Source organism: Temnothorax longispinosus, chromosome 6, assembly GCF_030848805.1.
Source record: "Temnothorax longispinosus isolate EJ_2023e chromosome 6, Tlon_JGU_v1, whole genome shotgun sequence".
In the NCBI taxonomy this organism is placed as follows: Eukaryota; Metazoa; Arthropoda; class Insecta; order Hymenoptera; family Formicidae; genus Temnothorax; species Temnothorax longispinosus.
In genome coordinates this window covers 14,534,973-14,549,211 of record NC_092363.1, presented here as the reverse complement: position 1 = coordinate 14,549,211, position 14,239 = coordinate 14,534,973, and the positions used below count along the sequence as shown (strand labels likewise).

At 33.1% G+C, this 14,239-nt stretch overlaps 2 long non-coding RNA genes across 4 annotated transcripts; one reads left to right on the top strand and one right to left on the bottom strand.

The window, feature by feature from the left end:
- Positions 1-2,188: 2,188 nt before the first annotated feature.
- Positions 2,189-4,996, bottom strand: LOC139814483 (uncharacterized). Of its 2 annotated transcripts, XR_011732471.1 has the most exons (3): positions 3,219-3,761; positions 2,643-2,844; positions 2,189-2,517 (listed from the first exon to the last, which is right to left on the bottom strand). It is a non-coding gene; the product is annotated as an uncharacterized lncRNA (long non-coding RNA). The 2 variants fall into 2 exon arrangements; XR_011732470.1 differs by lacking the exon at positions 2,189-2,517 and having other exon boundaries at positions 2,737-2,844; positions 3,219-4,996.
- Positions 4,997-7,693: 2,697 nt separating this feature from the next.
- On the top strand, positions 7,694-9,418 carry LOC139814482 (uncharacterized). Of its 2 annotated transcripts, none has more exons than XR_011732469.1 (4): positions 7,694-8,136; positions 8,214-8,412; positions 8,664-8,764; positions 9,181-9,418. It is a non-coding gene; the product is annotated as an uncharacterized lncRNA (long non-coding RNA). The 2 variants fall into 2 exon arrangements; XR_011732468.1 differs by having other exon boundaries at positions 7,704-8,136; positions 8,232-8,412.
- Positions 9,419-14,239: the final 4,821 nt, after the last annotated feature.

Genomic DNA, 14,239 nt, shown 5'->3' with positions numbered 1-14,239 from the left:
ATTATAGAGGCTGATAAAGAATGTGGATATTAAATTAGCTCCAAATATGCGAGAGGAGAATTTAGTATCAAAAGATCACTTTCAAAAAATGAAAGTTTCAAATGCATTGAAAGTTATTAATCGAGATGTCAGTTCTTCTTTAAAGTTTTTAGCAGATAATGATCAACATTATACTCGGCAAACCACTGCATGGTTTATAGATTTTTTAAGGCGTTGGTATGATATTATGGCGAGTAGAAATGTTTCTCTTGCTCTTAGCTCTTTAAATCCTGAAAAACTTTTAGAAACTAGAGATTTTTTACATGAGGTAATTAACTTATTTACTCAATTAAAAGTTGGAGAAAAAGAGAATTGGAAACCATTTCAAGCTGCAGTTATATTATCAACATCTACAGTTTTAGACTTGAGTTTGATTTTGATAAACGAACAAAATTTTAAATTTTTTTTACCTGCACGACTGACGCAAGATTGTATCGAAAACTTTTTTTCTACTGTAAGACGTAAAAATGTTATTCCTAATGCACTTCAGTTTAAAAATAATTTAAAATTAATTACAGTGTCTCAATTTATGAAGAATGTTAGTAATAGCAGTTATGAAGAAGATGACAGATCATTTTTTTCAGATTTCTTTGATGTATTGACTGTAAACCACGATTCAGAAAGTTCCTTAATTGATAACTCTGTTTATGAAAACATTAATAATGATTTAAATACAACAGTAATTACTTGGAGTAAAACAGACTTAAATAAAATACATCACATTGGTGGATATATACTTAGAAGTATTTTCAAAAATCAAAAAGTGTGTATTACATGTATTTCAGCTACTGGATCAATGAGAAGCAGTAATGCTTTTTATCATCTACTTACACGGCTTAGAGCTTGGCACACCAATTCTCTATTTTTCCTTAATTCTGCGACATTGCGTTTCTTTTTACAGAGGAAAAAATATTCCGAGTTTTTCTTAAGTATAGCAAACATAAAAATAGTAGAGTTAAGTTAAAACATTTCTTTATTGAAAAATGTCAAAAAATTAAATATTTCTTACCTAAGTGCCACAATTTAAAAGAAAAAATAATATGTAGATTTTATATGTTTCGTATGAAAATTTCATCTCATAAATTACGACAAGATAAATCTGTTATTTTTGCAAGTAAAAGCATGGCAATGCATAATTTAATAAAATAAAATTTGTAATTTTAATTCATAATTTTCTTGATAGTATAAGATATCCTAGGGACCTCCAGGATATCTGAAGGATATCCTGAAGCATTTTTCAGGATGTCCAAGGACATATTTAGGATGCTTCTAGGATATTTTGTGCTATCTAGGTTTGTTTTATTATTTTTATGAACACACCTATTATCAGACTTTCTTCAGTGCTATGGTCATAAACATTTAACATCTTTATAATTATCTAATTAATAAATCTAATTTATAAATATCTATTTAATTTAAAGTAATTTTAATTGTTTTTCTTTTTTAGATGGAGCTAACAAATAAATTGCGTTCAATTTTGCAAGAGTGAAAACATCAATCAATGGAATTTTTCAAATAAATATACCTATTAATAACGATAATGTGATTTATTACTCAGACAGCACCATGTCCAAAATCGGGACATAAGACGTCTTTTAGCCATCTTTTCGTAAGACGTTTAAAAGATGTCTAAAAGATGTTTTACACGTCTTATGTACCGCTTTTGGACATGTGTGCTGTCTTGGTTATTTACTGATTATATATTTCTCTTTCGTGTATCTTTACTTCTTTTATAGTTCTTTACTTTTTTTATAGTTTTGATTATAGATTGTACTTCAAAATTATAATTTTATTAGATATTGATTTTTACAATAAAGTTTACATTATTTTTAATATTATAGGGAGCTCTTTGTTAACCAATCTATAACAAGTAAAATTATTTTTAATCTTAAAGTAATATTTTGTTAACAAATACAATAATAGCTCTGAAAATAGGTACATAATTATAGAAAAAATAATAAACATTTAAATAAAAGCTAAGCACTGTTAAATTATTTATTTAATACCGTTAATAAAGGCAAAAGTAATACAAGTTATTAATAAAAGAATATTGCTGTTAACAAAATATTATTGCTGGATTTGTTATTTAAATTCTTTTTGTTTTTATTTTTTACTGAAAAATGTCCAAAGTAGAACCGTGTAGATATTTGTATTTTATTTGAAATCTTTTATAACTATACACACGAATAATATTTGAGCACTTATTTATCTGTTTCTAATTCCTTTAGTAATGTTTTATTATTTTTTTATCGCGTTTTGTTATTTTTATATTTAAAATAATATACACTTTTATATATATATATATATATATGATATTTTAAACTGGTACACTTTAATTTTTGCCGCGTACAATCCTATTTCCTGTTTGCATGCAAATGGCGGCGTGTTGGCCAGTCTCTCTCGCTGTGTGCGCAGAGACTAGTGCTGCCACGGTTAGTGAAATATCGCACTTTTTGATGGAATAGCTGTATGGAATAGCTGTCAACGATTGTGAATATATTCGAGCTACGTGTAAACTGTCGTTAGGTAATTTAAATCTTAATTTCAATGATGATATTACAAAAATTATAGTTGAAAAGATTTTTCGAGAGAAATTAACCTACATTTGTTTTAAAGGTTAACCTCTCTCTGACTTTTTGCAATGAATCTTTTTGCAATGATTTCTCGGTAGAACTTAATTCATGATTTTTTTTTGCCGAGATGCTCGGAACGTAACTCGGACTTGATTGTATTGAAGATGAACGATTCCCCACGAAGTGTGCACTGCAAATTCGTGAATATTTTGTTGGTTGCCAATCATGTAAGCTACAGACAAATTGTTTCAAAAATTATTTGTATGACATAGTACAATTATTTTGGTATTTATTTAGAATACGCTCCTCACCTCCGATATCGATAAAATTATGCTTAACCGACGCGTTTTTACACGAAACGAAAGAATCTGGAAGAAAAACGCGGCGGTCTGCCTCGCGAAGCGAGATATTAATCGTTAAAGTTGACAACTATTTAGGTTTTAACCTGTCATATCGATGAAATGTAGCGACATGTACATGCCCCGTGGTCACATGTCGATTAAGCATAATTTTATTGATATTGGAGGTGAGGCCCGTATTCTAAATAAATACCATTATTTTAAACGAGGTAAAATATGATCATATAATCTCAAAGAATATACTTACTTTATTTTTTGTACCCAACGTATCCACATTTTTCGCTGCTCAATTTTATAAATCGCTTTTGGAAAGGAATAAAATTTTATTTCTGAACTTGTATTGTGAAATACATTCTTACACGTGTGCACGCAACAATTTAAATTTCCTTTCCGCAATTTTTCCATTACGATGTATTAGAAAACTCCAGCAAATAATGCAAATTCCGGCCACCATGGGCGCTCTAAGTCTTACTTTTCCGCTATAGTATACCAGCGCACACAGCGAATATTAGCGGCTTGACTGTCGCGTGCGTCTTTCTACACTAGATGCGATCACCGGAAATAAGTTGGCGCTGCAAGTTCATATTTTTTAATTTACTATAGCTCAAACGATTGCTCCCTAATTGCTCCCTCAGAATCGACGATTGCTCCCCTTTTAAGATTATTATTTTTTGAGATATTTAATAAAAACGAAAAATTTCTAATTTTTATTGAAAAACATATTTATAATAACTCTATGCAACTTTATAGGGCATAGAACGATTGCTCCTTCATTGCTCCTTATTGCTCCATCATAATTTTAATGATTTATTGCATTTTTATTGAAAAAATAACAAATTAATCATTTCACTATCGACCGCCTATTGTAACTATGGCTCGGCAGCGCATGCGCATGCTACCATAACTATGCGCATGCGCGATGGTATCTGTTAGAGCTTTTACAGATACCATAGCGCATGCGCGTATGGCTTCTGCTTTCTGCTCATGGCTCCTGCAATTTTATGTGCTTCCATCTTAAATCTTAACTATTTCTCGCTTCGCTCTATTGGGATTTTTAATCGCTCCATTCGTATAATTAATTTTGTATGATATTTTAGCAGAGAACTGTTTATTTTCTTGGAAAAATACATTTCTCACAGTCTTCTGCAAGTATATCCAACATAAAACGATTGCTCCTTAATTGCCCATCTGTCAGCATTGTGCATGAGCCCTTATTGACGTTAGGCTTAGTTTCCACGCGTCGCGTCATCTGTCGTTAAAGCCTCTTGCACAATGCCAGGCAACAGGCAATAGGAACAGGGAATAGAAATCAGAAATCATGTATAAATGCAGAATAAACAGTCAATAGACACAGAGTTTCAGTCACGTTGGAAATTCTGTGCCTATTGCCTGTTGCCAACCAATCATAGCATTCGAACTTTTTAGGTTGTAATTAATTTTTTTAGTTATTTCCTGTTCCTATTGCCTGTTGTCTGGCATTGTGCAAGGGGCTTAACCAATCTAAACATCCCATTACAAATAATGTAATAAAATAAGATGTTTTGATTGGTCGCGACGGATAACGCGATGCGTGACGCGCTCAGTGGAAACTCGGCCTAAGGCTAAGTTTCCACTAAGCGCGTCACGCATCGCGTTAGGCCCGGTCTACAATGGATGTCGGAAGTCGGAGTCGTAAGAAATTGACCAATCACAATTTATTATTCTCCTTGCGGTCGAAAAATAATGAATGGTCAATTGATTGGTCAATTTCTTACGACTCCGACTTCCGACATCCATTGTAGACCGGGCCTTATCCGTCGCGACCAATCAAAACATCCCATTTTGATCCCGTCACAAGTAATGTAATAAAATGGGATGTGTTGATTGGTTAACTTGTGATGACGCGACGCGTGACGCGCTCAGTGAAAACTCGGCTTTAGTGCCCATCTACAATGACTACAATAGGTGTTTTAAGCCCTAAGGGTGCCTCCCCATGCAAGACGGAATCTCGGAATCATTCTGATTGGTTAATCCCATGAGGCTATTGGTTAGCCTCATGGGACTAACCAATCAGAATGATTCCGAGATTCCGTTTTCCGCGATTCCGTCTTGCATGGGGAGGCACCCTAAGCCTTAAGAAATTGTTCAATCACAATTGAATTTGAGGAGAATAAATTGACTGTGATTGGTCAATTTCTTAGGGCTTAGGGCTTAAAACACCTATTGTAGATGGGCACTTAAGCCTTGTGTCCACATTGTTAGAACTGCGTCCGAGTTTTGGTTTAAGCCAATCAACTTGCAGCTCTTACAGAAAAGCAGCAGTTTCATTGGCTTAAACCGAAACCGGACGCAGTTCTAGCATCGTGGACCAAGGCTTTAAGCTATATCCACACAAACTTGCATGAGCCCATAAACATAAGCATAAGAGAATTGATTGGTCCATATGTATATGCATAATGAAATAGACCAATCAGTTTTCTTATGCTTACGTATTATGCGTTATGCAAAAGTCTGTGTTTCTCGCTTTAAGGCCATTGCACATAACAAAGTTTTAATTTTAATCGTAAAGCCGTAAGAAAATAAGACCAATCACACTCAATTATTCTTCAAGCGCGAGGAGAATAATCGACTGTGATTGGTCTATTAATTGTTTACAGCCTTACGATTATGACTAAAACTTTGTTACGTGCAATGGCCTTTAAGAACGTTGCGGACGTTAAGTGAAACGCACTCATAAAAAATTTTAATTAGTGATACCGTTCAGGCGTAAACATAATGCAAAACACAAAGCAATAAATTTTCAACCTATCGGAAGCCGTGTATCAATGCATTCTGTTCCTATTCCCTATTTCTATTGCTTGTATTGTGTTGCGCCCCTAACAGTTCAATATTATTGATATATGAAATTTATTAACATAAGTAATTTATTAACACAGAATAGACGAACAGAAAAATAGCGCTAAGAAACGGTGATGAAGCTTCATTTAACATTCTGTATGTACATATGTTAATATTAAACCGTTCCCTGTCCCCTATTTTTTTCATTGCGCAGCCCTTTACGCGTTGTTCGTTGCCGTCCTTGAACAGGATCAGACATGTTTTAACACGTTAAGCGCGTGTCCTTTGTCTGGACCATATTTTGGGGTTTCTATTTTTCCTTATAAAGAGACTGCTGCACACACTAAAGGTGGAAGCACATAAAATTGCAGGAGCCATAAGCAGAAGGCAGAAGGCATATGCGCATGCGCTATGGTATCTGTAGAGCTCTATAAATACCATAGCGCATGCGCATATGGCTTCTGCCTTCTGCTTATGGCTCCTGCAATTTTATGTGCTTCCACCTTTACAATCTCATTCTCTAAACAAAAAAGAAAATCTGGCAGGATGGACTAAAGTGTTAAGGCTTTCACACATAAAATTCCTTAACGACGTAAAGCATACGCTTAAGATATCAATCTCATTCGAGTTTGTAATCTACGGATTACACAATACTCGATTGGAATTGGTCAATTTTCTTACGCTTACGTCTTACGTTTTTACGGAATTTTATGTGTAGTAGCCTTTAGTATTGTCTACAATGGTGGCAAGAGTAGTGGATTATGCTGCGTTTCCACTATACGCGTCGCGCGTCGCGTCATGAGTTATCCAATCAAAACGTTTTATTTTATGACGTCATTTCCGGCGCGAGATCTTGTCGGAAATGACGTCATAAAATGAAACGTTTTGATTGAATAACTTATGACGCAGCGTCGTGACGCAACGCGCGACGCGTATAGTGGAAACGCAGCATAATAGGGCGTAGAGTTAAGCCCCTTGCACAATGCCAGGCAACAGGCAATAGGAACAAAAAATAACCAAAAAATCGTTAATTACAACCTAAAAAATTTGAATGTTATAATTGGTTGGCAACAGGCAATAGGCACAGAATTTCCAACGTGACTGAAACTCTGTGTCTATTGATTGTGTCACTGTTTATTCTGCATTTATACATGATTTCTGATTTCTATTCCCTGTTCCTATTGCCTGTTGCCTGGCATTGTGCAAGAGGCTTTAACGACAGATGACGCGACGCGTGGAAACTAAGCCTAACGTCAATAAGGGCTCATGCACAATGCTGACAGATGGGCAATTAAGGAGCAATCGTTTTATGTTGGATATACTTGCAGAAGACTGTGAGAAATGTATTTTTCCAAGAAAATAAACAGTTCTCTGCTAAAATATCATACAAAATTAATTATACGAATGGAGCGATTAAAAATCCCAATAGAGCGAAGCGAGAAATAGTTAAGATTTAAGATGGAAGCACATAAAATTGCAGGAGCCATGAGCAGAAAGCAGAAGCCATACGCGCATGCGCTATGGTATCTGTAAAAGCTCTAACAGATACCATCGCGCATGCGCATGCGCCTGCCGAGCCATAGTTACAATAGGCGGCCGATAGTGAAATGATTAATTTGTTATTTTTTCAATAAAAATGCAATAAATCATTAAAATTATGATGGAGCAATAAGGAGCAATAAAGGAGCAATCGTTCTATGCCCTATAAAGTTGCATAGAGTTATTATAAATATGTTTTTCAATAAAAATTAGAAATTTTTCGTTTTTATTAAATATCTCAAAAAATAATAATCTTAAAAGGGGAGCAATCGTCGATTCTGAGGGAGCAATTAGGGAGCAATCGTTTGAGCTATAGTAAATTAAAAAATATGAACTTGCAGCGCCAACTTATTTCCGGTGCAGCATATCCCCACTAACTGGCTAGTTCGGACACGAACCATTAGCACGGACGCAAACCATGTGCGGTTACCGAGCGAAACGACGTAGTTGATACGCACTTTCTCAGGCGGCGCGTCGGAAAATGTGACACAGAAAAATTGACGAAAAATACCGGGATGGCCTCTCTCAGGTTTCTCTCTGTCCCTTACCATGAAGTAGTATAAGGAGACATGACTAGATAGTGTCGAGAAGCAAAAGATGGTCACGAAAAATGTTCCGTGTAGAGGGGAGGTTTGCTGAACGGAATAACTTGCAACATTTCGTCGCCATTTTTCCACCAATAAGTTAGAACAAGAGAAAAGTATATTTGTTTCATTCTAACTTATTGCACTTGCACTTGCTTGCACTAGTTCAAAAGTGTAATGAAAACGAACAGGTTTTATATGTGCAATGTGTGAATCTGTTGATTTGTAAGTATTTCTCCATTAATTTTAATATTACATTTTAAAGCAAGTCTAATTAGATTTTTTATCATATGATGTATAAGATTTTTAAAAAATTGCAGATTTTGCTTTAGCTTTTACAACCCAAGTCACAAACTGGAAGCAAATGTGTTTCATCAAAGGAAATTTGTGAAGGTTACTGATGCAACCGCATTTGGTCAACTCGTCCCAAAAGGACTTAAAAATTGTGGCCGTATTGTGTCATCTTGTGTGACAGAGATCAAGTGCCAGCTTCGTTAAGAGGTAAGGAAGAAGAAGCTTTTATAACCTAAAATTATTTCCATGTAAATTAAATTAACTAATTATTAATATTTAACTTTGAGCAATATTTTTTTGTTATTAATAATTAGATTTTGTATATTTTCTAAGTGCAAACACACATTAATATAAATAGTATATTTTTGCGGTATTAATATTTTCAACTTTTTACTCATAATAGATGTTTTACTTTAGATGTCTCAAGTTTAATGCTCTTAATTTTGATTACATTACAGATAAAGTAAATTCTGAAAAAATGGCCTGTTGCGTTAAAGGATGCTGCAGCAGAGGAGGCAGAAAAGGAGACGAAAAGAAAAGTTTGTTTACACCTCGTACAGTAAGTATTTATATTCAAAGAAGTACTTCGTTTCAAGTTTTTTCTACAGTTAAAATAAAAAACAGTGAAGCCTATAGCACACACGATGCTTTTTTGCCTGCTAAATTGCCTGCAAGCTCTTGTGCTAGCGAATTGGCAGACAAAATGATTATCAACTCTGTCTATTGATTCGCTAGCACAGGAGCCGGCAAGTAATAAAGCAGACAAAATAGCATTGTGTGCCATAAGCTTAAGAGTATATTTACTTTAAGCATATTCGTTTATTACTGACAGTTCACTGTCAGTACTGAAAATCTATAATGTGCATGACATAAACTATAGATTTACAGTACTGGCAATGAACTGTCAGTAATAAACAAACATGCCTTTTACGTTATTTATTTTATTTCAAAACAAAAATTTAATTTTTTTTGTAGAATGATATGTTTATCTTATGGAAGAGCAGAAGAGCAATGGACGGCTCAGATAGATACTGTATTGGACAGAGGAAGAAATACTGAAATCTTAGCATATGTCCCATCAATTCTTAATGATCATGATTCGCATATATGTACCACTTCAGATTACGTTCTGACATATGTTGCTGGATATGTAGCAAGAAAAGGAAATAGATTTTGTAAAGATATAAACAATAAAAATTTTATTTGCGAAGAATGTTTAAAGACATTGGTTTTACAGCCAAATGATGAAATACCAGAGAGACATAAACTAATTGAAATAAAAACGAAAGGATATTTGATAAATCCTTCAATAGTTTTGTTTAATTTGCTTTCAAGTCTGGAAAAAGGAGTAATAGAAGGAAAAAAATGTGGAGAAATTAATATTAACACATTATTTAAAATAATGGAATTGATTGACGAAGAAAAAAATCCTATAACTTTCCTGGGCTGTGAAAAACATAATTACGAATTTACTAAAAACATTATCTGTTTTTATTTAATAACACGAATGTTCTTTCTGGTCAAGCAGGCGAATAAAAATGATAATACTAAAAAAGAAAAAAAAATGTTCAAAATTGGTTCATTTAAATGGTCCAAATGTTTCAAATGTGGATTTTCAAATTAAAGAAACAAATGCAATTGAAACTGTGATACAAATGAATAATGGAAAAAGGCGTAAAATTGGAACAAATATTAGAAATAACTAAAATGCGTTAATATAAAACTAAAATAATAATAAAAACTTGTTTTTTGAAAACATTAATTTTTTATAATTATAATATACATATATTTAATACATATATTTTTTTGTAAGTTTAATACCAAGTTAAACAAAATGTTTATTTTAGAAATTAAAGCACACAATTTTATTTTACAATACAATTATTTTATAATACAATTTGTCTAACATTTATTTAATTTCCAATTTCTTTATAAAAATCATATGTGTATATATACAGGGTGTCCGAAAAATCGCCTACTCCACTTCGGGAGGTGATTCGGGACCCAAAAACAAGCAAAAAAGTTCATACAAACATAGGTCCGGAAATGAGCCGTTTCCGAGTTATAGCCACTTTTATGTTCAAAAATCGTAATTTAGAATCCGCTTGGCATCCCTCTTTCTTAATTATTTCTTAAATTAAAAATTTTTATTTTTAAATATTTTTAATTTTTTTAATTTTAATTTTTTTATTTTTTTTTAATTTTTCAATATTTGTAAATACGATTACATTATTTTTAAAAGAAATCAGTTGTTTTTACGGCTACTTGAAATCAGTTGTTTTCACGGCTATTCAAAATCAGTTGTTTTCACGCCTATTCAAAATCAGTAAGTAAATCACGGCTTTTCAATAAGTTTCAAATTATTATTTAACAACACCTTGCTTTTAGGTTGTATCTAATCTTTCCGTATTCATCAATGGATCGTTTAAGTTTTAATGAATTAGCTGATATGCATCTTATGTATGGTCTTGCTCAAAGTAATGCTGCCGAGGCAAGAAGATTATACATCCAGTCTTTTCCAAATCGAGATGTACCGGGAATAGCGTCTTTTCGAAATGTAGACAGAAACTTGAGAGAATTTGGTAATTGTAATTAAAAAAAATTAAAAATAAAAATTTACGATTTTTGAACATAAAAGTGGCTATAATTCGGAAACGGCTCATTTCCGGACCTACGTTTGTATGAACTTTTTTGCTTGTTTTTGGGTCCCGAATCACCTCCCGAAGTGGAGTAGGCGATTTTTCGGACACCCTGTATATATATATATATATATATATATATATATATATATATATATATAATTATATACATACACGTAAATATGTATACATAATTTACATTAAAATAACATAATACCTGATATGATACTCTTTGTATCGTACAAATATAACAATTTCAGTATCTAATATGAATTGAACTATCGAAATAAATATTACATATTACAATTAAATTTACATTTAAGCTATCTTAATTTCACGATTGTTTCCTTTTTCTTATAATTTATCAACAATTTGTAACAATTCATTTAATTCTTCAATATTTACAATTACAATAAATTTTGAAAGAGAATGAATTTTATCATTTATATAAATATTAACCTGTCCATTTGATAAAAAAGCAATTCTTTTTTTTACACTATAATCACTTTCTACTTTTTGGAAACCAAAAAACTTTTCATTTCCTCTTGAATAACTCCACTCTGTAGACGGAAGAGTTATCAACTCCAAATTATCTTGCAAATATTTAAAATATATATGTCCATCATTCTTATGTTCCATTGTGTTTTATTCTTACGTTCCTTATGTTTCTCTACTTTTATCCGGGATTCGTCTTTCTGAAATATATTTAATTATATTAATTTTAATTAAGGTAAACGTATTTAAATTATATATTTCATTTTAATTTTAACATTTATTTTTGCTTATTTATAATTATATATACTTACGCGTATTATTACTTATTTTAGTATAGGCTCAATGAAAAACATTTTTATACGTTTATAAAATATTATATTTACTTATGAAACACATTTCTGATATATTTTACATTTATTACCGTATACACGTGTGATCATGTGTTTCTAACCTTTTCGTGTCTCAACAGCTGTCACAATTTCAAGATGGCGACGAAATGTTGCAAGCTATTCCGTTCAGCGAACATTCCTCTATACGGAACATTTTTCGTGACCACTTCGTGACTACGGAGTCATGTCTCCTTATACTACTTCATGCCAGAGAGAAACCTGAGGCTGGTTTCACATGGGGCGTAAGATGCGTATGCGTAACTTGCGTCAGCCAATCAAATCGTCTCAGTATTTAATCGTATCATACGCGTATAGTAGCTGAGATGATTTGATTGGCTCACGCAAGTTACGCATACGCATCTTACGCCTCATGTGAAACCAGCCTTAGAGCGGCCACCGGGATCATTCCGTTCTAGCGGACGTATACTGACGCGCCGCCTGAGAAAGTGGACGTCAACTACGGCGTTACGCTCGATAACGGTACACACATGGTTCGTGTCCGTGCTATGGTTCGTGTCCGAACTACTCAGATGGAGGGGATATGCTGGTCGCGCAAGCCCCTCCTCTGTTCGTGTACGCTCGGCACTTGGCAAGCTTCGAGCGGGGAGAGAAGGACAGACATACGATCTGCTGTCTCTTTCTCTTTTGAGCTGGGACATTGCCGGCGCGGCGTTGCCGTTAGCACGCGCCGGCTATACCACAATGCCACGCATTTCGGGTTTCGCGTCTCGTGTCTCGTGTCTCGCCGAGTGCCGAGTCTCGAGTTGGCAAATTGACGATGCGCTATACGTTACATTTGCGTTTATATTTACAAATTTTATTTTTTATATTTATAAATAAATATATATATGTATATATATTAGAAGTTTATAAATATATAAAGATTGCAATATAATTAATTAAATAAATATTTATAAACTTAAAAATTAAAATTCGCAAATGTAATGTATAAAAATCACGGTTCTATACATATGCTTTTCTATCTAAAAAAGTCTTACATTAAAAACCTTTACTTTAGCATAATAATATTTACGTGTAATATTTAAATGCATACCAATAATTATATTTATTAACTATGAGAAATAATTGTAGTTTATAATGTTCTTTTACTCTCATTAAATTTATTTTACCTATGCATGTTTAATTGGCCAAATTACGGCTAAATTACAAGCAACAACAAAAGGATATTGAATAAAAATAAAAACATTTTATTAAATAAACAATACACGTGGGTAACATTTCGACTGTACTTATTATAATTTTAGTCTTCTTCGGAACGGATTACTATGAATATAAAAGAAGAAGATATAAATATTAAAACATGATAATGTTTCAGTTAACATACTAAAACATTAAACATTAGTCTACTAGACTAAAACATTAAACAATTTCCTAATAATATAACCAAAATAAACAATAAAATCTAATTGAATCACAAATATAAAAACGCCGGAGTATAAATCGAATGAAACCATGACAAGATAAATTTATATTTATATTGAGAGGTGATAAAATCTCTTCCGTCAGGAAGAGAATGTAAACAATTATTAACGGGGGTATTCTGATTTAAAATATCTTTAAAATAGATATTTTTCAGGAATTTTTTATAGGGAAACAAAAAAGTGAATAACGTTAAACTTTGCATGTTCTCTTCACCTTATTTTAAAATTTTATTTTTATTTAAGTAACAAAAATGCTCTTCTTTTCTGTTATATCCTTGTCACTATAAATGACAGACGGTGTAAATAATTTTAGCTGTTCTAGGTATCTGAAACACAAAAAGCTAAAATTTTCTTTCTCTAAAATTTCTAATTCTGCAGAAGTGTGGCTATTGTCTGAACTAGAATTAAATCAATATTTCTATTTTGTGTGTGTAAAAACGGCTTTTTTATTAAAAATATTGGTAAATGTTTACAATTAGAGCCTGACCTCCGATGACCTTGACCTTGACATATGTTGTCAAGGTCACCCTCCTGAGTGACCTTCAGAAGGTTTTAGTCGGGGGTCGCTTTTTATTAAAAAGTTATTAACAAAAAAAGGTTTGGCGACCTCACCGATTTCAATGACCTTGATATATGTTGTCAAGGTCATGACCCCGAGTGACCTTTAGAAGGTTTTAGCCGTCGCTCGTTATTCGTTAAAAAGTTTAACAAAAAAAGTTTGGAAAATACGTAGTTTAGATGACGCGCTTTACAAGTATTTAACTGTTTAAAGCGCGTCACTAATCTACATAGGTTAGATGACGCGCTTTAACAGTATTTAATTGTTTAAAGCGCGTCAACTAACCCATGCGTAAACCATTTCGGAGCTACCGCACTTCCCCCGAAAGCAGGGGGGGGGTGTGGGTGAACCTCGGTTCGCGTAAAAAGTGTATGCGTGAACTATTTCGGGGCTACCGCACCTCCCCCGAAAGCAGGGAGGGGTGTGGGTGAACCTCGGTTTGCGTGGAAAGTGTATGCGTGAACTTTTCATGCGTGGAAAGTTAATATGCGAGTTGCCACATGGGTTAGA